Source organism: Trichomycterus rosablanca, chromosome 27, assembly GCF_030014385.1.
Source record: "Trichomycterus rosablanca isolate fTriRos1 chromosome 27, fTriRos1.hap1, whole genome shotgun sequence".
Classification (NCBI taxonomy): domain Eukaryota; kingdom Metazoa; phylum Chordata; class Actinopteri; order Siluriformes; family Trichomycteridae; genus Trichomycterus; species Trichomycterus rosablanca.
The window spans coordinates 13,050,875-13,077,314 of record NC_086014.1 but is presented as its reverse complement, the minus strand read 5'-3'; the positions used below and the strand labels follow the sequence as shown (position 1 = coordinate 13,077,314).

At 43.0% G+C, this 26,440-nt stretch overlaps 1 long non-coding RNA gene across 1 annotated transcript in view; it reads right to left on the bottom strand.

Moving 5' to 3' along the window:
• The window catches only part of LOC134304191 (uncharacterized), a 68,587-nt gene that overhangs the window by 21,614 nt on the left and 20,533 nt on the right, over positions 1-26,440 (bottom strand). The window contains exon 2 of the long non-coding RNA XR_010007777.1: positions 8,348-8,448. This is a non-coding gene — a long non-coding RNA (uncharacterized LOC134304191). The remainder of the gene's footprint in view (positions 1-8,347; positions 8,449-26,440) is intronic.

Sequence of the window (26,440 nt, the reverse complement as noted above, 5' to 3'; positions counted from 1 at the left end):
ATATAAACTATAAAACTATATACTAACTATAAAGCTATATATAAACTATAAAACTATATATAAACTATAAAACTATATACTAACTATAAAGCTATATATAAACTATAAAACTATATATAAACTATAAAACTATATACTAACTATAAAGCTATATATAAACTATAAAACTATATATAAACTATAAAACTATATACTAACTATAAAGCTATATATAAACTATAAAACTATATATAAACTATAAAACTATATACTAACTATAAAGCTATATATAAACTATAAAACTATATATAAACTATAAAACTATATACTAACTATAAAGCTATATATAAACTATAAAACTATATATAAACTATAAAACTATAAATAAACTATAAAACTATATACAAACTCTAACTATATATAAACTATAAACCTATATAACTACATAAAAATTGTAAAACTATATAAGTATATATAAACTATATAAAACTATACAAAACTAAAAGTATATTAACTTTAGACTAAGTACGGTGACTTTATCAGGAATGTTTTTAAGTAATACTATTTCTACTTCAGTACAGTCCTGGCCTTCCACCCATACACCCCCAGTCCCCGCCCCCTTTATTAGATGGCAGTGTTTAATTGGTTATGCATTACAGATTGACTGGATGAATTACAGCCAGCTACTTTGCGGCTCACCCCGGACCGAAGCATTTATGTGTCAAATGACTTCATCTTCAGCTCCTCTGGAGGAGGAAGAGCTCGCCAAGTGCAGCCTGGTGCCGCTGGTTACCACCGTCAAGTAACAGAAGTGGACGTGCGGTTTAAAGATCAATAATCATATTTTCTACTCGCCCTATTTGCTCCTGCAAGGTTTTGTAATAAGAAAACAAGCCATCGCAGCGATTCTGCATGTTCATTTCTCATCAGCATATTCTGTCATTTCACCAAATAAAAATAAGGTTAAAAAAACTGACTAGGCTTTCAGCAGAGTGAAATCAAAGACCTGCTTATCCTGCCTTTGAGTAAGCAGCAGGCAATTTGCAAGTGCGATTTGATACGGCTAATTTGTGCAGACCCCTCGCCGAGTTCCTCTGCCCGGGTGTTTGCGCTTTGAAGGCAGGGGTCACCCTGAAACATGCACGGAGATTGCTCCGCCACCCATAGGGGAGCCATTTTGGGGAACCGATGTTGCGTGCGCTCACGCGTCCTGGCATCCTCCCATGCAAATGGCAGCTGTGATTGTAAAGCTTATCTTAAGTCTCTTCATCTTTGGCAAAGAGTAATTAACAGTGAGCATGAGGAGTCAGTCTGCTGCTAAACTGTAATTACAAGTCCCATTACTCCAAGGGGGCGTTGGAGGCAATTAGCATTCCTCACCCAGTCGTCTAAAAAGGACGATGAGAGCGTTTCGTTTAGTTTTGATGCCGCCGTCTTGTCAAGAATCAAAATGTTCATTTTTCAGGTTTGCTTGTTTTGATTGGTAAAATGTTGAAGCACATCATCGTCGTATTAAGCTGCTGATGCCTCGCAGCACTGGCATCATAAGATGGTAGAGAAAGTACCACTTCAAGTACTTAACTTAGGTCCCTAAAGCATGATTTATAATTATTAGCTTAACAAGAGGCATCAGAACACACCACCCACTGTTTACATGAACTACCCAGGGTGCAGCAGGAAAGGAGCTGTGAAAAGTGGGTACAGAAGCAGCCTAGAAGGCGCTCTGGTGCCATAGTGAGTTAAAATCCCAGCCATGCCATCGACCTGACCGGGCATCCCAGACCAAACAGTGGGAGGTCAGACCAGGGATTCTCCCTGGGATTCTGGGGCGGCCCAAAGTTTGGTGACAGAGAGAGAACCCTCACCACCCAACCACCCACATAAATGGACGACAAAGGGAAAGAACCCTTACCATCCACAAAAATGGGAGTTTGGTGATCCTGAAGGTTGTGGACTGTTCAGAATCGACTCTTTTCTTTTTTCTGTGAAAAAATCCAGGCGTCCCGTAAATGTATACCAGTATATTTATACCCGTGTATTTATACCCGTGTATTTATACTGGTAGTCAGTTGGGAAAGTCGTGTCAGGATGAGGATGACGCATGCTACAGTATTAGCATTAATGAGACTGGACTCGGTTATGTAACACTGTTTAGTCCATCATCACTAAATACCCTTTAGAGATGCCCTTGCTGGATTTTGAAGCTCATTGCTCATTTAATAATAACTGGATATTTATTCAGTACTTATTGTGGCTGTTTCAGTTCTCATTAATTGTGATCATGACGCTCCGGCGTGTTCTTCATCCTCCCTCGACTCTGTTTACATTATCTGCCAGATCAGCCAGTTTGAACTAAGCATCCCGGTGCTGCATATGGCCGCCACCGCTTCCCTACTCGCCGAGCCAACGGAGCTTTTGTGTTTACTCTACTGACGCCGCATTAGCGACGGGCTTCTCGATCTGCCCGTGTTTGCATTGGCGCGACTGCTATTTTCCAGCTGTACGTCCTGTGCAGACCTTCGTGGGCTTGTTTGTTTCCCCGCTCTAATCACATTTTAATTACTTTTCCCCTGTCAGATGGTGAACGACAGCATCAAGCTACCGTTCAGTTTACGCGTGTGAATTCTCCCGTGAACGGACCGTGTATCTAGCACTCAGGGACGCGTCCTGGCACCCGGGCGGAGGGATAAAACGAGGTCATTCGGCCGCTTTGGGGTCATTCCTTACATTGGAAAGGCATTTTAAGCTCTGGGTGATGTCCTGGCAGCAGATCTTGTCTGCATTAGGAGGTTTTTAGTTTGTTTGTCTGCTGTAGATGAGAGAAACAGGTGAACGTTTGCCATCAGTGGGGGCAGAAACACCTGCTGTTTACTTCATATTACTAAAGATTTTTCTGTGTTTTATTTATTTATAAATGTCAGGTATGAACACGCCTCACCAGTTCAGATTTTCCTCTGAAAACCTCACCGGCATCATTACAAGGATGTTACGATGAGCAGTACAACAGGTAACGTTTCTAATTTGCACCAATAATGTAATCAATCTGAAGGTTTCAAAATTAAGGCCAGTGTGAAATATGTGCGCTGTGGGTACAAGCTCTGCCTGTGATGGAAACTACGTATTTTCGGCAAATAGTCGAGGGTAATTTGCCCCCTGTACATTTCTTTATTGCTTTTTTAATACAATAAAAACTCATCAGAACTACAGAAAAATCATTTAGAGACTTTAAAAGTCATTCATGTTTAAAAAGATATAAAAAGTTGAGTGTTAGGAGATACATTTACCCAATCAGGGGTCTGTTCTCCACGTTTCTGTGTAATATGCAAGGTAATATATTTTAAAAACTGTTTCATAACCACATGTTGTACTTCAGGTACCTCAAATATAAGGTTCTAATCTTTGCATGTCTACGTCATTTCATTTTCATGTTTCACCAGCGTTTATCCTGGTCAGGGTCGAACAGGCTGCTGGGATTCGAACCCTGGACCCCAGTGGTAGAGGGCTAGCATAATTTATTTACCACTGGGCAGCACGGTGGGTGGCACTGTCGCCTCAAAGCTAGAAGGTTAGTAAGTGAAAACTGTGGTGCCGTAATCTAGAAAGTTCTTCGTTTCAACCAGAGGTGGTTAGTAACAAGTCGTCCATCCAAGCGTCAGATATTATTGTATGGAATTTGGTTAAATGTATACGAATATAGAGTTGCTGTAACAGCCCCTATTTTGGGAGTGTGTCTGTGGGAATTTGTGCCAGATTAGTCCAAAGAGAAACTACACAGTCAGGTACTGATGTTGCAAGACACGGACTGACTCACAATTACAACCGCAATTCAATCTGAAAGTCTTTATAGACCACACAGGAGCACAGTCATGCTGGAATAGAAAAGGGCCTTCCCCAAACTGGTGCAGCAGCGATGGTCAGCAGTCAGCAGCGATGGTTCTCGGTGGCTCTCTACGTATTACTGGCTATTTGGTGCCTAGTGAAAAGTCTACAGTGTCAATATTGCTATTCCTGACCGGAGGGTCGTGTAATAATAACAACTTCACTAAGAAAAATCAACATTCGTTCATTCTGATAAATAAATATCGAGCGTATTTTCTTACGACTGCATCAGGCATGATTTTGTGTGCCAAAACCCTCTGCTAATTTTAAAGCCACCCCTTCAACAAAGCAGCATCTTAGCTTCTTTTCAGAGCTCATCACGCCAAACAAAAACATAATGACAGTCCTTTGAATTTTAATTGGTTTATATAAAGACCTGAGCGCGCATTGTGATTTTCGTTTGCTGTCACTTATTTATGCATTCATCATCCTTTTAGAATGCGTCTGTGTGAGAGCTCGGCGAATAATGGGCCGGAACGACGTGCTACATCAAATACGCCGATCGAGGGCTCGCGGCGTACCGGGCGAGCTCGATGTTCCAGGGAAAAAAAACAACAACAACAGTGGTGATAAGAAAGGGGTCAGTGTTACAAAATTAGTGTGAAAATATGATTTCACGATAAATCCATACTGATGACAGGAAGACTGACTGCAGTCCTAACATCTTGACATTCCACAACAAAAAAAAAAGGACAGGGACGAGTTTGGGGGGAGGGGGGGACTGGGGGGGGACTGGGGGGGTTTGGGCAGAGAGAAAGAAAACCAATTTGAAGCCGAGACGTTTGGGACAGGTCCACCTCAGCACTCAGGACGCGTCGGACACGGATACAATGAGGCCGCTGTCGGCCTGACATTTCTCCGGGCGAGAGTCCACGCGGGAGGAGATGGACATGTGATACGGGGGTGAGTAATGGAGGTCCGCGGCGAGGGAATCTGTCACCTCTGTTCGTGGGTGCGCTACGTGAGCACTGGGATTGAGGAGGATATCACACGCTGCATGTCATTAATCTCTGTACAAACAACAAGGCGCGTATTTCTCCAGCGGCACCGACGCGCTGGCACCTGCTCCCGGCATTTAGATTTATGTTGAGCGCTATGATGAATCGCTGATAGCGCTGAGCTGGTGGACGAATCGGTGTTGTCCTGGCATCCGGCAGGGGGTGGGGGGCAAATCCCCATATCATTATCATCATCACCGGTGGTGAGAAATCGATTGACAAGCAATGACGATAATAATGAGATGAATTTTTTATTTAAATAAAAGGAAGCACCTCCTCCTGAGCTCTCATCCAAAAATCAGAACCAGAGACTCGAGGATAATCAGAGAGCTTTTACTGCGTCAAATAAATCACATCGCCAAGTTTACCAGAAAGCCATCAGACTGCCACAGACGTGGACGTGAACGCTTCACAGAATAGCAGATTTCTAATGCAGAGATTGCCAGAAACAGCTGGTAGTAAACGCAACCAGTTTTTCACAAAGTGATTTTCTTCTGTCTGTATTAAAGTCCATCCAAACTGTGCAATCTGGACGTAATACAGCCTAAAAAAACCCTAAAAGAAATCGTGAAGGAAAATAAGAAACCTATTCGCCCTCGTTTTTAATAATAATCTTTCTCGTGTCCTAGTAATATTCTCTTTTTTTCTTGAATGTTTTTCAAGGCCTTTCTGCTTTCATCTAAATGGCTTTTTTTACCAATACTTAATCTTTCTGAGATTTACTTTGCAGACCTGCAGTTATTCATCAGGCTAAAAATATACAACACACGATTCATTCAAGAAAAGACAAAAACAACAACTGCAATATTTGAGCTACACGGATCTTTAAAGTTTACTCAATTTAAAAAATGTACTGGTCTGTATTTAACAGAGTGTAAATAAACTGTTTGGCCTAAATTGTGGGCTCTGTGTGGGGCACCAGAGGTTCTCCAAACCATGTCTTAATGAATCTTGGTTTGAACAGTGGCAGAGCCATACTGGAACAGGAAAAAGCCTTTTATTATTTAACTAATACAATTTATTGTCGGCAAACACCTGCACTAAATAATTAGGATTAGGATTGGCGTCCACATACTTTTGACCACACAGTCTATACTGTATATCTTGAGAGTTCTGTTTTGATATTTCCTTGCACGTACCTTGTGCAAGCGCTGAATTTGATAAACTTCCTCTGCAGAGCTGACAGGTGAATGAAAGAAAAATTGGCAGCGACTGTCATTCTTCTCAGTTTTGGACTTTCTTTGCTGCAGAACTGAGCAGTTCTGTTGGTCGTTGAGTAATCGCTCTGTTTATTCTATAAAACCACCCATTTTTTGATTCTTTCATATCTCTGTCTGCAAGCAAACAGCTCGTGGGTGGATTAGAGAAGCGTACGCAGTCTTTCCCATGATACAAATTAAATACGTTTTTTTATGGTTTTTAATGAGCTGATTGAAACAGGTTGAAAGACCAATGACATAATGGACCTTTTAACTGCTAGACGTGGATATGAATCAGATTTTTATGCTAGGATTTATCGTCTCTAGAGGGACTTACTCTGAGAAAGGTTAGAACATTTTTATTTGAAACAAATTTCCTTCATTACTTTCACAGCATGAAAACTAAATGAAAAGTTGTAATAAACTGCATTCATAAGTAAACCTGCAGGCTGCTGGCATCGTTCAGACCGTGTTAAAACACAGTGAAAATTTTCAGGAGTGTAAAAGCTTTCAGTAATGCAGTAATGAGGCCCGCAAAAGTCTTTTAAAGTGAATGAAAGTGAAAACAACGTCCACCAGAGGACCTACGAGTGATCCTGGAGATTATCAAAAGTCCTGGTTGGCTGAACAAAGTGATCAGGATGAGCTTTAAAAGATCAGCGAATATGCTGAAGCTAAACTATTTAAGGCCTTAAAGGTCAAACGCAGGACTTTGTAGTCAAGGTGGAATTTAACAGGCAGCCGGACTCTGAATCAGAAACGATTCTGGGCTGAAATGATTCGACTTTTCTATATTGGGTGGGAACATGACACGCAGCGGTCTGATCTAGCTGAAGTGTAATCAAGAGGTCGCAGGAGAGCCAAAACATTTCAACAGTCCAAAATCTAGAGATTATAAAAGCATGTTCTAGATTCTCAACAGTAAAATATGCAGCATTAAGCCGTCCACTAAGATCCTGAACTGTAGCTTTTGGTTTTACAGAACAGTAGTTAAAATTTAGGATGACCTAAAACCATGACCCAGTCTCGACCAGATTTAAAACCCAACATTATTACTTTTGTTTAATTAAAATCTAAAACAAAAGATTTTGTATTCATCCATGAGTCCCTCATTTTGAGTACCTGAGCTGCTGAGAGTGGTTGAGCTGATAAGTATCTGTGCGTCGTCTACATTAAAGTGAAAGTCGACGGCGTGTTGATAGACTTTACGTTCCGGGTTTATTACAGCACACCTGAACCCTGCAATTCAACCTAATTTACTGTGAAGGGCTGTATTTAGAACGAAAGCGTGTAAAAACAGAGCCCGTTTCTCATTACTTTACTACATGTGTAGTGTTCTTTATTCCAGTCATCAACATAAAAAGCAAAGACAAAGGAGAACAAATGTCAGTGTGCCAGTAGTAATCAATCAGAGCCGCAGCTGCATCACAGTTCTTTACAGCGCCTAAGAACCACATTGGCAAAACAGACTCCTCTGTGGACTACAGTGTGCCAGTTATTAAAAGCTAATCCCCTGGTCTTAAACCTGCAGCTGAAACAGGAGAAATAATCTGAACTAATGAAGGAGCTGCATGAATGCTGACGAATGAGACAGAATGAGACTAATGATGACAGACGGATGAAGACACTGATCAGACGAGTGTTCAGTAGGAAGACAGACGCTGTGTCTCAGATTCGGAGCATTAGTCACGCGTTAGCTACGGTCAGTGGAAGTACAGTGTTTACACCGGACAATGTTTGTGATGTCAACCTCAATCAAGTGGTTCTTAACCTTTTATAGGACTTTTAGCAGAAAGTCCAACAGATACATGGCAACTCTTAATGGCAAAGAAAAACATTTCTGTTTTTTAACAATTCTCCTGATCCCACGTGTTTCCCAAAGCATTGCTGACCTAAACATAATAAACTGATGTAATTCAACCACAATGCTTACTGGGAAAATACAAATAATCAACACTGGGGTGCCTCTTAGCGACAGGGAAAGGAAGACTAGTACGGATGGATGAAAAGGGAGAGATGGAGGTGTGCAGACGAATAAAGGAAAATTCTAGAAGAAAATCTATTCCAGAGCATCCCTTTTAAAATGACAATTACCTAAAGCATACAGCCAAAACCACACTTGAGTGACTTCAAGCAAAGCACCACTTATATTAAAATAATACCTAAACATTTATGGTGAATTTTTTTGAATTTTAAAGTGATGAATTGATTCCCTATTTAGGTTATTTCTGTAATGTTTATAGACATGCACCACTGGTGTACTGGGTAAACAATTAAAATCATGGTAATTACCTTGGTGCAGATCAGGCCTCTGAGGTCGCCAGTGTTCTCCTAAGTGGAACGTCACCTGATGTGTAAACTCATCCCTTTAAATCAAGCACTTGTGTTGAAGCCTGAAATAAACAGAAGATAAAAATGTCAGGTTTTAAAGCAGGTTGTGTTTAATGTGTAGAAATGTGCAAACTCTGCAGCATCATGTGCATGATTTTATTTATTCTGCTCGCTGCAAAGAGCAGAACAGGGATTCCAAAATGCACATTTACCCTCAGACGCTCGCTGCTGTGTACCAGATTATGTTCACAAATAAAAGTACATCCACAACAGTAAACAATAGTAAAAGTAAAAGATGCGACTGATTGGACCGAATAACAAAGCAAAAAGCAGCTACACGCCGCGCTTGAAAAGCGAATGAACGGGGATTTGGAAACGTGTTATGTGCACCGACGCCGACTGTGTTTATGGCTGAAAGTAAATCCTTCAACAGTAAATAAATCAAACGTAACGAATGACAGTTTGATGATCACAACAAGCGAATCAACACATTGTGAAGTGCTACTTGTCCACCCTGAGACACGCTGTACTGCAGAGATGTGTTCTGAAACGAAAATGATATGCATGTTAAGGGGGAACCAGCACAACCCCCCCCCCCCCCCCCCCCCCCCACCCACACACACACACACACTGCACATCCTCACTATAGTCCAGATAGAACAAAATTCTGCTGAAACCCTGTAAGAACACAAGGTTCTTCTAATCTTCACTAATCTATGTGCAGTAGAGCATAAAACCCTTGATGCTCGTCTTCCGTGAGTCATAAGAAGTGGGTTTGGACACCTTTGAAGCTTGTGACTCAATTTGTCAGGCTTTTATGTAGGTGGGTGTCGGTCTGTTTTTGGCATTGTGGGCAAACATCAGTGATTTAAATGGATCCCAGTGAGGAGAGCATGACGTTAGCGTGATGTGGCAGAGTCTGGCAGCTTCACAGTGAACCGGGTAAACACGGGACGCCCATGAGAAGCCCTGGCGATGTCAAGTTCGAGTAGTCCAGACAAGAATCTGATCTGCTTTTATTGAACGAAATGTTTAAGTCCTTCTGATGGAGTACAGAAAGATTCTGCATGATCGGGTCAGGCGAGCAGCATCAGCTCAGAACTGCTGTAAGGTTTCTTGAATTTTTGATGCAATCTCAGTGTGTGCAGGGATCCTGTGGAATATATATTAGCTCAGTCTGTCTCATATCCATGATGGGTGATGGGAAATCTGCCAGACATGATCTGCCAAAATACAAACAAGATACAAGCTGAAATTCGAGCTCCAGAGGAGGGGAGGGTCAGGAAAAGCAAAGTGGACACATTTTGGGAGTCAGCAGAGATTTCACTCTGGTTCTTGTGGAGCACCTGGATGCAAGAAACAACACTTTAATGTAAGTATAAATAAGTTATTAATGATGATAAAGTGTTACATTTGGGATTTTTACATTTAGTATTTATTAGCACAGGTGCTCATGCTGTCTGGGGCAGTAAATGTCATCCTCATGTTTTACCACCGGGTTATCCTGGTTAGGGTCGTCATGGTTCTAGTAAGCAGGCCGATAGTACAGCTGAGGATACGGACCCTGGATTCTGGCTGTTATTTACCACTAAGCCACCCGGATTCTGTATTAAGTGTTTTTCAATTCTAATGCTGTTTTTCTAGCATTTATAGGGGAGAGAAAAGTGCAATTTAAGGGTGCCGGGTCAAATGCAGGTAGTGTTATATAAATAGGAGTGTAATTAATGCTTTGAAAATCCTGCAGAAATATTACGTCCAGCGTGAACTGGCCTTCAATCGACCATTAGCAGCAGTACGCTTTCAGAACTCCCAATAATGCTGCAACTAATAAAAAGTACTGGGAATGTGGGAATGTTTAAGCCTATGAAAAAGGTGTAAACTAGAAACCATTCACAAAACAAGCAGACCTAAAATAGCACATTGTGTTTAAATAAATAAATGACTGCTGTACGTGAGCAGGTGTGAACGCTTCTTTACTACACTCATTTTTTAAAGACTAATTAGCTGCGCGTCAGTGAGACACCCAGATCAGCACAAAAGCCAAAATACTAACAGGTATAAAGAGACCATAAAACACATAACTGACATCATTATGAAATATATCTCGGCCGGCAGGAGCAGGAAACTCGTTCAGAGCGCAGGTGGGACCTGTGATATATCTTTATTTTTCTGAACGTTAAAAGTTTAAAAGAATTTATTTTGGATGTCAAGCTAGCACTGGAATGCATTAGTCTTCCTCACGGTCTCTTCCTCACGGTCTCTTCCTCACAGTCGGTCTCTTCCTCACAATCTCTTCCTCACAATCTCTTCCTCACGGTCTCTTCCTCACAGTCGGTCTCTTCCTCACAATCTCTTCCTCACAATCTCTTCCTCACGGTCTCTTCCTCACGGTCTCTTCCTCACAGTCGGTCTCTTCCTCACAATCTCTTCCTCACAATCTCTTCCTCACGGTCTCTTCCTCACGGTCTCTTAATCACAGTCGGTCTCTTCCTCACAATCTCTTCCTCACGGTCTCTTCCTCACGGTCTCTTAATCACAGTCGGTCTCTTCCTCACAATCTCTTCCTCACAATCTCTTCCTCACGGTCTCTTCCTCACGGTCTCTTCCTCACAGTCGGTCTCTTCCTCACAATCTCTTCCTCACAATCTCTTCCTCACGGTCTCTTCCTCACGGTCTCTTAATCACAGTCGGTCTCTTCCTCACAATCTCTTCCTCACGGTCTCTTCCTCACGGTCTCTTCCTCACAGTCGGTCTCTTCCTCACAATCTCTTCCTCACAATCTCTTCCTCACGGTCTCTTCCTCACGGTCTCTTAATCACAGTCGGTCTCTTCCTCACAATCTCTTCCTCACAATCTCTTCCTCACAATCTCTTCCTCACGGTCTCTTAATCACAGTCGGTCTCTTCCTCACAATCTCTTCCTCACAATCTCTTCCTCACAATCTCTTCCTCACGGTCTCTTCCTCACGGTCTCTTCCTCACAGTCGGTCTCTTCCTCACAATCTCTTCCTCACGGTCTCTTCCTCACAATCTCTTCCTCACAATCTCTTCCTCACGGTCTCTTCCTCACAATCTCTTCCTCACAATCTCTTCCTCACGGTCTCTTCCTCACAATCTCTTCCTCACAATCTCTTCCTCACAATCTCTTCCTCACAATCTCTTCCTCACAATCTCTTCCTCACAATCTCTTCCTCACGGTCTCTTCCTCACAATCTCTTCCTCACAATCTCTTCCTCACGGTCTCTTCCTCACGGTCTCTTCCTCACAATCTCTTCCTCACAATCTCTTCCTCACGGTCTCTTCCTCACAATCTCTTCCTCACAATCTCTTCCTCACAATCTCTTCCTCACAATCTCTTCCTCACGGTCTCTTCCTCACAATCTCTTCCTCACGGTCTCTTCCTCACAATCTCTTCCTCACAATCTCTTCCTCACGGTCTCTTCCTCACGGTCTCTTCCTCACAATCTCTTCCTCACAATCTCTTCCTCACGGTCTCTTCCTCACAATCTCTTCCTCACAATCTCTTCCTCACAATCTCTTCCTCACGGTCTCTTCCTCACAATCTCTTCCTCACAATCTCTTCCTCACAATCTCTTCCTCACAATCTCTTCCTCACGGTCTCTTCCTCACAATCTCTTCCTCACGGTCTCTTCCTCACAATCTCTTCCTCACAATCTCTTCCTCACAATCTCTTCCTCACGGTCTCTTCCTCACAATCTATTCCTCACAGTCTCTTCCTCACAATCTCTTCCTCACGGTCTCTTCCTCACGGTCTCTTCCTCACAATCTCTTCCTCACAATCTCTTCCTCACAGTCTCTTCCTCACGGTCTCTTCCTCACAATCTCTTCCTCACAATCTCTTCCTCACAATCTCTTCCTCACGGTCTCTTCCTCACGGTCTCTTCCTCACGGTCTCTTCCTCACAATCTCTTCCTCACAATCTCTTCCTCACGGTCTCTTCCTCACAATCTCTTCCTCACAATCTCTTCCTCACAATCTCTTCCTCACAATCTCTTCCTCACAATCTCTTCCTCACGGTCTCTTCCTCACAATCTCTTCCTCACAATCTCTTCCTCACAATCTCTTCCTCACGGTCTCTTCCTCACAATCTCTTCCTCACAATCTCTTCCTCACGGTCTCTTCCTCACGGTCTCTTCCTCACAATCTCTTCCTCACAATCTCTTCCTCACGGTCTCTTCCTCACAATCTCTTCCTCACAATCTCTTCCTCACGGTCTCTTCCTCACAATCTCTTCCTCACAATCTCTTCCTCACAATCTCTTCCTCACAATCTCTTCCTCACGGTCTCTTCCTCACAATCTCTTCCTCACAATCTCTTCCTCACAATCTCTTCCTCACGGTCTCTTCCTCACAATCTCTTCCTCACGGTCTCTTCCTCACAATCTCTTCCTCACAATCTCTTCCTCACAATCTCTTCCTCACAATCTCTTCCTCACGGTCTCTTCCTCACAATCTCTTCCTCACAATCTCTTCCTCACAATCTCTTCCTCACGGTCTCTTCCTCACAATCTCTTCCTCACAATCTCTTCCTCACGGTCTCTTCCTCACGGTCTCTTCCTCACAATCTCTTCCTCACAATCTCTTCCTCACGGTCTCTTCCTCACAATCTCTTCCTCACAATCTCTTCCTCACAATCTCTTCCTCACAATCTCTTCCTCACAATCTCTTCCTCACGGTCTCTTCCTCACAATCTCTTCCTCACAATCTCTTCCTCACAATCTCTTCCTCACAATCTCTTCCTCACGGTCTCTTCCTCACAATCTCTTCCTCACAATCTCTTCCTCACAATCTCTTCCTCACAATCTCTTCCTCACAATCTCTTCCTCACAATCTCTTCCTCACGGTCTCTTCCTCACAATCTCTTCCTCACAATCTCTTCCTCACAATCTCTTCCTCACGATCTCTTCCTCACGGTCTCTTCCTCACAATCTCTTCCTCACGGTCTCTTCCTCACAATCTCTTCCTCACGGTCTCTTCCTCACAATCTCTTCCTCACAATCTCTTCCTCACGGTCTCTTCCTCACGGTCTCTTCCTCACAATCTCTTCCTCACAATCTCTTCCTCACGGTCTCTTCCTCACAATCTCTTCCTCACAATCTCTTCCTCACAATCTCTTCCTCACAATCTCTTCCTCACGGTCTCTTCCTCACAATCTCTTCCTCACAATCTCTTCCTCACAATCTCTTCCTCACGGTCTCTTCCTCACAATCTCTTCCTCACGGTCTCTTCCTCACAATCTCTTCCTCACAATCTCTTCCTCACGGTCTCTTCCTCACGGTCTCTTCCTCACAATCTCTTCCTCACAATCTCTTCCTCACGGTCTCTTCCTCACAATCTCTTCCTCACAATCTCTTCCTCACAATCTCTTCCTCACAATCTCTTCCTCACGGTCTCTTCCTCACAATCTCTTCCTCACAATCTCTTCCTCACAATCTCTTCCTCACAATCTCTTCCTCACGGTCTCTTCCTCACAATCTCTTCCTCACGGTCTCTTCCTCACAATCTCTTCCTCACAATCTCTTCCTCACGGTCTCTTCCTCACGGTCTCTTCCTCACAATCTCTTCCTCACAATCTCTTCCTCACGGTCTCTTCCTCACAATCTCTTCCTCACAATCTCTTCCTCACAATCTCTTCCTCACAATCTCTTCCTCACGGTCTCTTCCTCACGGTCTCTTCCTCACAATCTCTTCCTCACAATCTCTTCCTCACAATCTCTTCCTCACAATCTCTTCCTCACGGTCTCTTCCTCACAATCTCTTCCTCACAATCTCTTCCTCACGGTCTCTTCCTCACAATCTCTTCCTCACAATCTCTTCCTCACAATCTCTTCCTCACAATCTCTTCCTCACAATCTCTTCCTCACAGTCTCTTCCTCACAATCTCTTCCTCACAATCTCTTCCTCACAATCTCTTCCTCACAATCTCTTCCTCACGGTCTCTTCCTCACAATCTCTTCCTCACGGTCTCTTCCTCACAATCTCTTCCTCACAATCTCTTCCTCACGGTCTCTTCCTCACAATCTCTTCCTCACGGTCTCTTCCTCACAATCTCTTCCTCACAATCTCTTCCTCACGGTCTCTTCCTCACAATCTCCTCCTCACGGTCTCTTCCTCACGGTCTCTTCCTACCCTACATTCTGAGCTCTTCGGTCTGAATTATGGATTCATCATAGCAGACAAGAAACTGGAGGAATTGTGTCATTTGCTCGTTGGAAAGTCTGTTAGTACTTCAGTTTAAAATTTTAGTGGAATTGTTAGCAAGTGTTTTACACACACACACACACACACACACACCTCAGTGAATCGGGGCCTGAACTCAACCGGACTGATTTAGGAGGCTGCGGGTGGAAGGGTTTTGTTATGGCTAGGTGATATAGACAAAATTTCCTGCTAAATAATGCAGACTAAATAAATCAGACGTAAATCCTGCATCCACTGTTCCTTAATTAACATTAAATAATAGTTTCCTAATGTGGCCCCTTACAAAATTAACTGCCCACCTCTGGTCTAACAGGATCATTTATAATCACAATAATAAGTGAGAAGTCTGTAGTGTTACTCCACAAAGATGGAGGAGAAAAGCTGATTTCTTATCTACTGCAGTATAATACTAAACAAATTGTCATGAAATAATTCCAATGCACAATTATGTGATTTATTTTAAAACCAAGACTAAATAAGACCAAGATTTTAGGAACGACAGGAATGGTGTGTCCAACAAGCCTACAGTCAGGCGTCCACATACTTTCGGCTACATGTTGTGCTTTTTAGTGTGTAAATTGAGAACTGTAGACATTTCTGATTTGACATTTGGAACAGCGGCTGTAATTGTTAAAACTCAATTTCACTTAAAGAGCCAAATGGAAGTGCGGGTGCAAGTCCAGGCCGGGTCCCTCAGAAAGCCTTTTGGGATTACGCCGTTTCTCAGAACTCATTCCGCTCTGGAGATAAACGGGGCTTTTTCTTCACAGGGACTCTGAGCGGGTCACTCCAGTGTCCCTCTGAAGCTCCTGCCATTGATGTATAAACATCCACACCAGACAGATAGCCGAGTAAGCCGGGCTGTGTTCCTGGGGCGACGTGTTCCACATGTGAAGGTAAGGGAGTCATAAAGAGCACCATCAACGGTGGGAACTAAGTGAACCTGACATGTCACAAGTCTCATCAGAATAAAAAAACTAATTAAAAGTAAAATAAATATGATTTCTATGTGTACGTACATATTACTTTCAGAACGCTGAGGGCTGTAAACAGTGCGTGTGAATAAATGACTATTTATCGACTTTCAGTTCTTTAATAAGCAACGACTGGAGCAAATCAACAGCTATTTCAGTGTGTCGATTAAATTTCAAAACGCTCCTTTTATCCTCCACGTGTTTTCTTCTCCGAGCGGATTCTATTTTTAAAAAGATTAGGAACGGTACTTTGCCTTCTTGAAAATCCCTAAGTTCAAAAAGATGATGAAAAGCGGCGGAGACGGAACAAAGGAGCAGAGGATGCTCAAAAATGTCGAGAAAATCCACTTCAAATATACAGTATAATCATTTACTTTAGTAAATAACATTAAAATAACACATAAAGTTCATGATGGACAGTCCAGTACAAAAACTACAGAAAAAAACTAGAGAAATATATGAAATATAAAATATATTTAAAAAAAATAGGACAGTGGTAGCCTAGTGGGTAGTAAAACAGAAAATAGCTAATAGCAATATTACATTTGCCTGTTTTTACCATTAAAGTAAGAATTAAAAGTTTAAAACAAACAGGACGTGTATTTTGTATGTATGATGAAGAGGATGATTAGAGATGCAAAAAATCTCCATACAAAGATTGCAGAACTCGTAGGACCACTTATTAAACTGAACCCCAACAGTATCAACATGCCACTAACACACCAGTACAGATAAAAAGGTTCTTCCTCTCTGTGGGTCTCTAGAATTCATTCACATCCACCATTCTGCTCCACTAAATCAATCAAGTTCAATATTTCTGCTTAAATAAGACATCTAACCACAATCCTAATTAGAAAATGTGACTAATGATTATGGATTTTCAGATTGTAATATAACGAGCCACCACCGCTAGCACACGCAAACTATACATCACTGAAAATAATTACATCTGCACGTAATCCATCTCAGAGCACCCAACACAAAAGTACACAGAGAAATGAGCTAGAACGTGTCACCTTAGGTCTGTCAGACTAAACAGGATATCAATCAAACGTCTGTGATTTACTGTCTGTGTTTATAGAGGGATAGGACACTCAGAGAGAGAGAGAGAGAGTTTGGAATGAGCCTGTCTTTCTGCATTTTAAAGAACTACAGTACTCGTGAGTTTAAATCTCAGCTCTGCTATCGGCAGGCTGGGCCGCTACACACACAACGTTTGGCTTGTTGTTCCAGCAAAGGGTGCCGGAGGGGATTACTCACAACTGATGGAGATCAGTGTGTGACTCTCCGTGCGTGATACGGATCTCCATATGAACTCGTCTCGTGCAGGTGAAAGGAATCAGTCGGCTACAGCACACGTGGCGGAGGGGGCGTGTGTTAGTCACGGCTCTCCTCGGTCAGGAGGGAAGGTCTACGGTGGTAGAGAGGAAAGCTGTCATGCAGTGTGCCTGTATGTATCCTATCCTTATAACAAAAGTATCATTTATAAGCACCTACGAGCCTAAATGATGTGACAGTGTTCCCAAAAAGAAATAATTAGGTGAGGTGTCGTCTTTATTACAGCTTTAGCAAAAACAGAATAACTACACCCCAAAAATGTAAATATTGTAAATACTGAGCTGTTTTTTTCTCAGAAATCCTCAGTCTGTTTGTGCCAAAAACTAAAATTTGGTTATGATTGATCCATCCAGCAGGACAACGCTCCAAATCATACATCCGGATCAACACAAAAAGGGTTCGATAAGTCCGAGATGATCAATACGCCCATTTCAGTCTCCTAATCTGAACCCCATTTAGAAAATGACAGGTTGAGCTGAAAGAAGGAATTACAAGTCTTTCAAATCTTCTGGAATCACAACAAGCTTTACAGGAGAAGAGTTAGTGCCGCTGTGCTGGCAATAAGAGGAAACACAAAACACTAAAGAGTGCTTAATCCTTTCACTTAATCCGTTATGTTTTGTAAGCGGATTTTTTTATATTGTATATTAATTATTTCATGTCAATTAAAATGTTTAACCGTTTCACACTTTTTTCCCAGAGTGGCAATAATTCTAGAGCTGAGCGCAGACTAACATGAGTTCTGTAGAAAAAGATTCTGCTTATATAGAGGATCACAGCATCATAAGGTTAACAGAAAGCGGAAAGACCTGATTTCATTTTCTAATTAAATTCATTCTAAGCAGGAAGGATTTTAATATTGTTAAATATTTTTCTTCATCCTAGTCAGCAGAAAATCCAGGTCACCTTGGAAAGCAGTCAATAAAAATCACATTTTAGCAACAGATTCGGGTTTAAACTCGCACGACCCTTCAGCCCTTAAACCGGAATGATTTTCAACAAAACCGCCGAGGCGGCGCAGCCACGGCTATTAAAACTGCAACAAAACGCTTTGATATTCCAATTCGGGCTTTTAAAATTCCAACAAAAAAACCCATAAACTCTCAAAATAGCTTTTATATGTGATTTCAGCTCACAGAGAAAACGCCTGCTTGGGCATCCTGACTATCATTGCAATGCAGACATGAAGAGTTATTATTAAGATCCAGCCAATAAGATGAAATCCCTGAAGGGGGCAAGCGGATAGTGGAATCACTCACGAGAAAATAATATTTATAGTTATTTCTAAATGAATATGGTCATGATACGGTTACCACGTCTGTTACTCAAGATACATTTATACACTCACGTCACAGTCGTCCAGAGACAAAATACAGAAATACATTCGTGTCAAAGCCTGTACTTACATTTTTATTCAAATATTGATTAAAATAACTATGACTTCATTATTTATTCATCTAAATTAACTGCTTTATTCTGATCAGCTGCTTAAGTGGGTGCAGCACAGCACCAGTCTCCTGGGTTCAAACTTTGTCCGTGAGTTTTGAACTGTTTTCTCGTGTATCTCTCAAACACGCGGCTGCGCTTCATTTCTAAATTCCATAAAATACAGATCAGCCAGTTGATCCACTGGGACTTCTGGAAGGAAGGAAGAATCCCTGAACCCCGGAGGAGAGCAAGCAAAGTCCGTACAAACAGTAACTAAAGCTCAGAACCAAGCTCCAGATCAAACACAACCTATCTGAGGGTCGCGGAGGGGTCGGGGCCTGTCCTGAAAACGCTAGACACAACGTGGTGCTGCCCCCCGGACAGGGAGCCGGTTTATCTCAGGGGGACACATGCTGACTTGCTGATTCAATCACTCACACACACATAGACAATCTCCAGTATCAGTCTAGGCATGTTTCTGCATGAAGGAAGTACTGAGACGAAATGTGCATGTAGGAAAACATGCCAAACTCCACACAGACCACAACCAAAGCTCAGGAACAAATCCTGAAGCTGTCAGACACCAACACTACAGCAGGGTTTTAAAAGGCTGTGTTCATTGTTCCTCCATTGTTTTCAGTTAGTGTTTCATTCTGGTCAGTGTTAAAGCACACAGTGGATCTGGATTCTATTACTGAAACCCCTAGATAAAACACTCCCTGATTCACTCAAACGTAGTGTGGCTGAGGATAAAAGGACTGTTTACAGCAGTCAATCCACCTGCTGCTATGTTTTTAGAACACAAGAGAGTCTCTGAAGAAAACCCTGGAGAACAATATGCCAAAGTCCACAATAACATGTATCAGCAATATCTGCTACACCACTGTGACCCTGCGTGCGTGTGTGTGTGTGTGTGTGTGTGTGTGTGTGTGTATATATCAGTTTTCATGGCAGTATCGGAACTGGACCTCCGATGATGTACATATACGTGTGTGTGTGTGTGTGTGTGTGTGTGTTTAGCAGCTTCTTTGTCCTGGTCAGAGTCAAAGAGCCTATATCAGTAACAACCTGTGATGAACTGATGCCCCAGATTGTCACTGACTCACTCACATTTACTTAAACATAAAGGTCATTTAGCAAATCTACCTTCTGCATGTTTTTTAGAGATTAAAGTGACCTCGTGGGACCGAAAACGAGGACTGAATCTACGACCTCAGGACCCACGTTGCTGTGCAACACCCTTGTTCCACTTCAGCATGTAGCGTTTGTGCTGTACAGCTCCAGAAATCAAGGTTCGATCCTGACCTGGCTGTTTTACCTGTGCTCTGTGGACTTCCTGGACTGGACTGGACTCGAGCTCTGGTCAGGATGTATTCTTACCTGGAGGCCTGTGTTTCAAAAAAGACTCTGGATCCACCCCAAGCCTGACCAGGATAAAGCAATTACTGAACTCGTTGTGAAAGTTCAATTTGGTGTGTCTTAGCTGGGAAAAGGATTTTTTACCTGTTTAAAGCGTTACATTTAGATTAATACTATTACTTTAGAGAAGGTGATAAATCACGCCGGAATGGCTCACCGTCTCGCCGCTCTCCCGCCGAATTGTGTAATAAGGTGTTTTATGTGAGTAGCCAATGGTCTATTTCAGATTAGACCATACATTTAGCACAGCAATAATATCCATAAATGGCATTCTATACCTTTTATCAGTTAGCAAACCAGGCGTGCGGTGATAAATCACCCGTCCCGCGGACGCGGCTGCAGGTGAAATGGACTCGGCTTGGCGTGGCAGACCGAGAGGTCTTTAATCCGGTGCCCTTCTAAGGCAATGAGCGTCTGTAATTAATTTCACGCTGATTTCAAATTTGCACATCTTTGTTCTCGCCGGGTCGGATTTGCTCCTGAGCGGCCGGTGCCAGAGTGACCCCTGCTGGATCGTGACACTACACTGGTGGACCTCATCTGCATAACAAACGGGGAGCCACTGCTGCCGTGAACACACAAGAATCCTGATGCCAGTAAAATCCGGGTTCGACTTTAATACAAGAGCACTAAAACATTTTCACTGGAGGAATTAGCTGTGAATGAAGCAACCTGGGTTTCCACTCTTCTCTACTTTACTCTTACATATCAACCCAAAATAAGAAGTATATAAAGTGCTTGTATTTACTTTAAAGTGAAGAAGGTTTGTGCTTCATCCTGGTCAGGATTGTGGTGGAGCCGGAGTTGTTTATCCCAGAAGCAGTGGGCACTAGGTAGGGATACACCTTCCCAGTCCATTGTAGGGCATCACAAAGCCCACTGCAATCATTTAAACCTACTGACGGATTAGAGCAGTTAGTACATGGTGGAAGATTAAAGGTAGGCAGCTGAAGCCTAGCGGTTAAAGGCAGTAAACTAGGAATCAGAGAGTCACTGGATCAAGCCTCACCGAAGCCAAGTTACTGCTGTTGGGCCCCTAAGCAAGTTCCTAAGCCTCAATTGCTCAGACTGTATACTGTTGAGTCCTGTAAGTCGTTTTGGATAAAGGCGCCTGCTAAAATGCCAAAAAATGTTACTGTAAATGTAAATAAGAACATGCCAAATTTCACACAGACCCTAAAAAGGTCAGGATTGAACCTAGGGTCCTGTTGGTTTATTTTTATTGATTCTTTAGTTGATTCTGATTCGTGCTCGTGGTTCAGGGTTCGGTCCTCGCCAAAGCACCCCGGTGAGTAAGCAAATCGTCCTCATCGCCCCTTCTTCTCTTACATTCAGGGGTTTTCTAATTTAGGCTCTGTATCCACTGTGACCCTGACCTGGATACAATAGTACTGAAACCGGATGAAGGATGCACGTGGACTGGCAGGTGCCAACCATCAGAAAGCTCTGAGTGTGTGTCTAGATGTTAAAAGCGCACTGCTACAGGAAGTGCCCTGTTTTCTTCAACAGCTGACCATGATGTGAACGTTGGTTCCAAAATAAGCGCTTTCAGGCGGGTGAAGAGCGTCACCCACAGCTAAGATGAAAGGGGCTAATTATGCTAGGCTTGAAGGACAAGCAGCGAGGAAGAGAATGGAATTCCTGCAGCGTTCGTCACCCTGGCGTCTTTCTGATAGCGCACCTCTATTGTTTAAGGACTTCTGCACTCCGGCCTGCAGCCACGAGGACGCCTCTGCGCTTCTAATAAAAAGAGGAAACAATGCTGGCACGCGCTCGTTAGCGAGACGGCGAGAAAAGCATGAAAAAAGGAACACAAAATGCAGCCAATTTGCATATCCATTTTTTAAAGCTAGCACCCAGAGTAACAGGGCTCCAGGTCATTTTTAACACATCCCGCTAATCCCTTGGCAAGGTGAATTCACCCCGGTTCCGAGTCGTCCTCCGTTCTGGGCGAGAGGAGGCTCTTTTCCTTGGATGAAAGAAAGTCATTTGGAGAGTCGTGACAGTTTAATAGAATGGTGCGAGGTGACAGGCAGGAGAGACAGCAATTGTGGGCAGAGATGAGCAAAGCAAACCCTGGGGTATCACAGTAACTGTCTGTCTCCAGCCTGTTACCGCCGTGATGAAGCCACGGAGTGAACTTCATACAGAACCTGACCGCGCGACTGGCCGGGGTTAAAATTGAACCTAAACCCATCACATGGAGTATGACACCTTCTGTAATGTGAGAATGTTTCATCAAACACAGCTGGAAAACGGATGAACATCTGTAGTAGTAGGATGTATAAAGCAGCCATGTTGCATATGAAAATGTCTAGTGTACAACTTAAAATAGTTCACGGACAGAGGAAAGCAGTAAAAATTTTAGGACCAACAAGTGGTGCTGGTATGAATTTATCTAGTGTCCTTTCATTTAAACAGAATAAACTTTGGTCACCATGAGATCGTGTTCTTGTCTATAGAACCACGCCCGCAGCGCTTCCTGTACTTTTAAACCCGCAGTGAGACACGGTACACACATTGTTTTACATTTAAGCACAAATGTCAACAGAAGACGGGTTTTAACACGGTTCGAAATCTGCATGATTCTAGCAGTGTAAGCCAAACACTAACTGACGTCCAAATTTCACTGAACCGTTCATGTGTGTAACAGGAGTCGAACTGTCCCGGAGGAAACCCACACAGACACGAAGAGAACATGCAAACTCCACACAGAACGGACCCTGACCGCACCACCTGGAAATCGGACTCAGGGTTTTTGTGCTGTGAGCTAACAGTGCTACCCACCGAGCCACTGTGCCCCCCCGTAAAAACTAATGTATTAATTAATTTTTAAAAAACACATGCCTACGTTTCCGTTTAATCCACGCCCGTCTTTATAATGAGAGTCCGAATTTCAAATAAAGGTCAAAAAGAGTTTTGAATGTCATGTTTAATAAACAGCAGAAATGATTGGACTTTAAGTCTTGCTGGGATAAATGCCATCCAGGCACTTAGCACTTCTATAAGATAAATGGTGCAGCAGCTTTTAAAAATGTATTCCAATCACATCAGTTCATTATTAGCTGCTGGCTCGTCCTCGTCGCTGTTTTTTTCCTGGTGTGGATTAGATTACCTAATTCCTTTTTTTAATCAAATTCATTTTTCACTTCTTTTCTCGGGGTGTTAATGGCTCGGGGAGGTCGTGCGGCCATGTTTCGGTGTCGTGGGCAGCGGCCTTGCCTGAACTGTGGGTGTTAAATTGTGCTGTCGCAAAATCACAAGCATTACACCCTTATGCTGAGGGGCAGGACGGGTGATTTGGAAGACTAATGCCGGTGTCAAAAGAGCTTTTGTTATTGCCATTGCTCAGCATTGTTATTGATGTAGCTGGCGCGGCCCGCATTGGATCAAAGAATCGGGGCGCCGGTGCGCAGGCTAATGGCTGCTGTTCTGCACACACACACACACACACTCGTACAGAGATAGAGATATGTGTGACTGCGAAATGTGTGATTATAGACGCAGCGGCATTAATCAAGCCGCACAGGGACAGGAAAACCCACGGTACGGTTTTAGAATCCCAAATGAGCGGCTGTAACGTGTGGGGCAGATTTTTGGGGGGTTGAGGGGTGTTCTTAGATTTTCTTGATTCTTTAAGATATAAGAGATCTCCATAATCAGATTTTTTATGGACAGAAGAGCTTCAATCCACCTAATTTAGTTTTTTAAGCTGCCTGTTCAGCATGCTGGAGATGCACAGGTGGCAGGTCGATCACGCTGCACACAATAATAAACAAATCTGATAGACAGAATACTTATGACTATAAGTTTTTACATGTAAGGTATTAAATCTTCATACATAGTAATAAATACAAAGTAATAATGAGCATAAGAATGTGAATAGCAGGTATGTACAGTATAATAATAATAATGTACTATGTGATTTAGGATACAGCACACACACGCTATGATGTTCCTACTCTGACAGTTAGCTCGTAGAATAATTGTTCTAATGTGCACATTAGTGTGATCGTTACTGTTACAGCATTAAAAAAGAAGCAAAATAAGAATTTTTTATTTTCAACAAGCAAATGCCATCATAGTAACCATCAGTGTCGGGTTGCCAAATAGGTGCTTCTCACGTCAAATGGGTACAAACTATGTAGGACTTACCACCGCTTAATAAGCATTTAATCTTTCATGTAATTGTGGCAACTGGTTTAGTCAAAAAAAAGCCACAAAACTCAATACATAAATAATAGTATTTTTTAAAAGCTAGCTAAGCTAGCATAGGATTTGAAAAAATCATGCAAGATGTAATAAGTCAAGATCCTGGCAGGCCAGACATCTGTTGCCAGAACCCGCAACGTGCATCTGAAAAAGAAGCGGTCGGCTAGTGCACAAGTGTTGGAGGGGGCGTGTCAGGAGTGGAGGTCAGCAGCAACAGAGGTAGTGAAAATGTAATCAGTTAATACAACTAGATTGGGAGGAAAATGATATTTTTATATCCATTCATTCATTAATCTTTAAGCTTGCACTGAATTCAGTGCTGACAGTTGGAAATACACCTCAGACAGAGAATCAATCCATCATGAATCATCACACAATCACAGTTTTCTGGCACCCGAGGGCAGTTTGACGTATCCAGTTCCCCTGTTTGCCTGTTTTGTGGATTTCAAATAAAAAACAGAAAGCCTAGAGGCAACAAAACTCCAACCTACCACTCATACAGTAACCGTAGGAAAAGAAAAGCCCGATCCCCCTGACCCTGGAGGTGGGGAGGCACCGCGCTACCCGCTGTAACACTGAGCTGCCCAAAATGTGTAAAAAATGATCATGATTTGAGAGCAGCTCATGCATAATGTATGAGCCAACCTGTCTTTATTGTCATCCAAATTCAATACCCGAACGACTATCCTCCACGTCTCTCACCTCCAAAAAAAAATCTGCACTTGTTGCCATAGAAACATAATTTTCACCTCGCTCGCAGGGCGCGCGATGTAACTTCGACGAGAGAAAAGCAGACGCGCTCTCGCTCTCTCCCGCGCACGCGCACACGCTCGCGCCCGTAATGATTTAGGGCTTCGGGAGCCACGTTGCCCTTGCAGCACCAGACGTTAAAGGATTACGAGTGTGCGGAGAAAGTGAGGGTCTGTGTGTGATGAACAGGAAATAGAGAGAAATACTGAGAGATTGATTAGACACGGAGCAGATAGAGATCGCGCAGGGGCCGGTGCAGGTTGCCAGAGAGAGAAAACAGAGATGTGGGCCAAAAGGTAGAGATGGGTGGGTGGGTGGGTGCTTGAAGAGCTGCCAGCTACACAAGTTTAGGTCTGCACGCATGTGGATGGATGTGCAAGCGTGGGGTGTGTGTGTGTGTGTGTGTGTGTGTGTGTTGGGGGGTGTTGCACAGTGCTTGGCATGTTCACAAAACTTGAAAGCTCTTGAGTCATGGTTGTGATGTGGTGTGATTGTTAGAAGCTTTAAACCTTCAGCATTTTCTCTGGATTTTTACTGCTGGCACCAGACAGAAGTTTTATACAAATACGAATACGAATACTTTTATTATCATTGTACAAGAATAAGATTTAGAGTGCTCTACATCAGGACTATATATAGAATACTTCACTATAGTATATAATATGGTCAGGAAGTAGGATAATACAGTATATACAGGTAGTCCAGTGGAGAAGTATGCAAAGTGCAATGCACAATGCTTCATTTTTACATATGGACCGGCATGAATATACAGTATATTTGTATATCGTGAAACATGACGTGAAACTGGGATGAAATTTATAGACCTTTTCCCTCTAGAATTCTGTATTTGTGATTAAATAGATTCTTTCTGTACACTCTGAAACTACTGCCATTTGCTTGGCATCAGTAAAACCATGGCAACCAAACGCCCACAGGCGACGGTGGCTCTTCCGGTGTGAACACAGGGTGATGAGCGACGAGCGATTCGGGTGACAAGAGGTGAAAAATCGTTACAGGAGGGAATAAAGAAATGAAAGAAGGATGGCAGGAAGCTTTTTCCTGTTTCAGCGTGACTGTGTGTGCTCCCGGCACGAAGCAGAATTCACACACACACGGTTAGACATTTTTTTTAGATGATCATTTTGTAAAGGATCCGTCCCTGGCCTGCACAAAAACCTGACCTGGAACGTCGACTGCAAACCGACGTTTCAAAATCTTCCACTTTAAGGCAAAAAAAAAAGAGGTGCAATCAGCACAGCGTCAGTCATATTCCTGCAGATTCAGCCCTGGGAGGCATTCTCCGACAGTGATTGCGTGAAGAGCCGGGCCCATTTGCAATCCAAACACGCCCGGGCGCAGCATCAGCATCAATAAGCGGCTGAAGCCTCGGCGCGGTCGGGCTCTGGGTAATTTCAGTCAGATGTGATTTTCACCTAGGGGTGTGACTTTAAGTTGATAAAGAGAGAATAGCGGGGCTGTCAGGATGCGTGACGGAGGGGCGCGAGATGAATATTCGGCGGAGGTGAATCGCGATCGCAGACGAACGATCTGACGAAGGGAACGAGAGATGATTGCTGACGGGGCGCCGTTCGAAGCGGTGACACAGCTGCTGCCTAATTGCATAATTGACTCTGACAGTAATTTGATCTGTAGCACGGCTGTAATGAGCCCGTGGTTGGTTGAATAACTCCACTTGAGCGGCGACGGCAACTT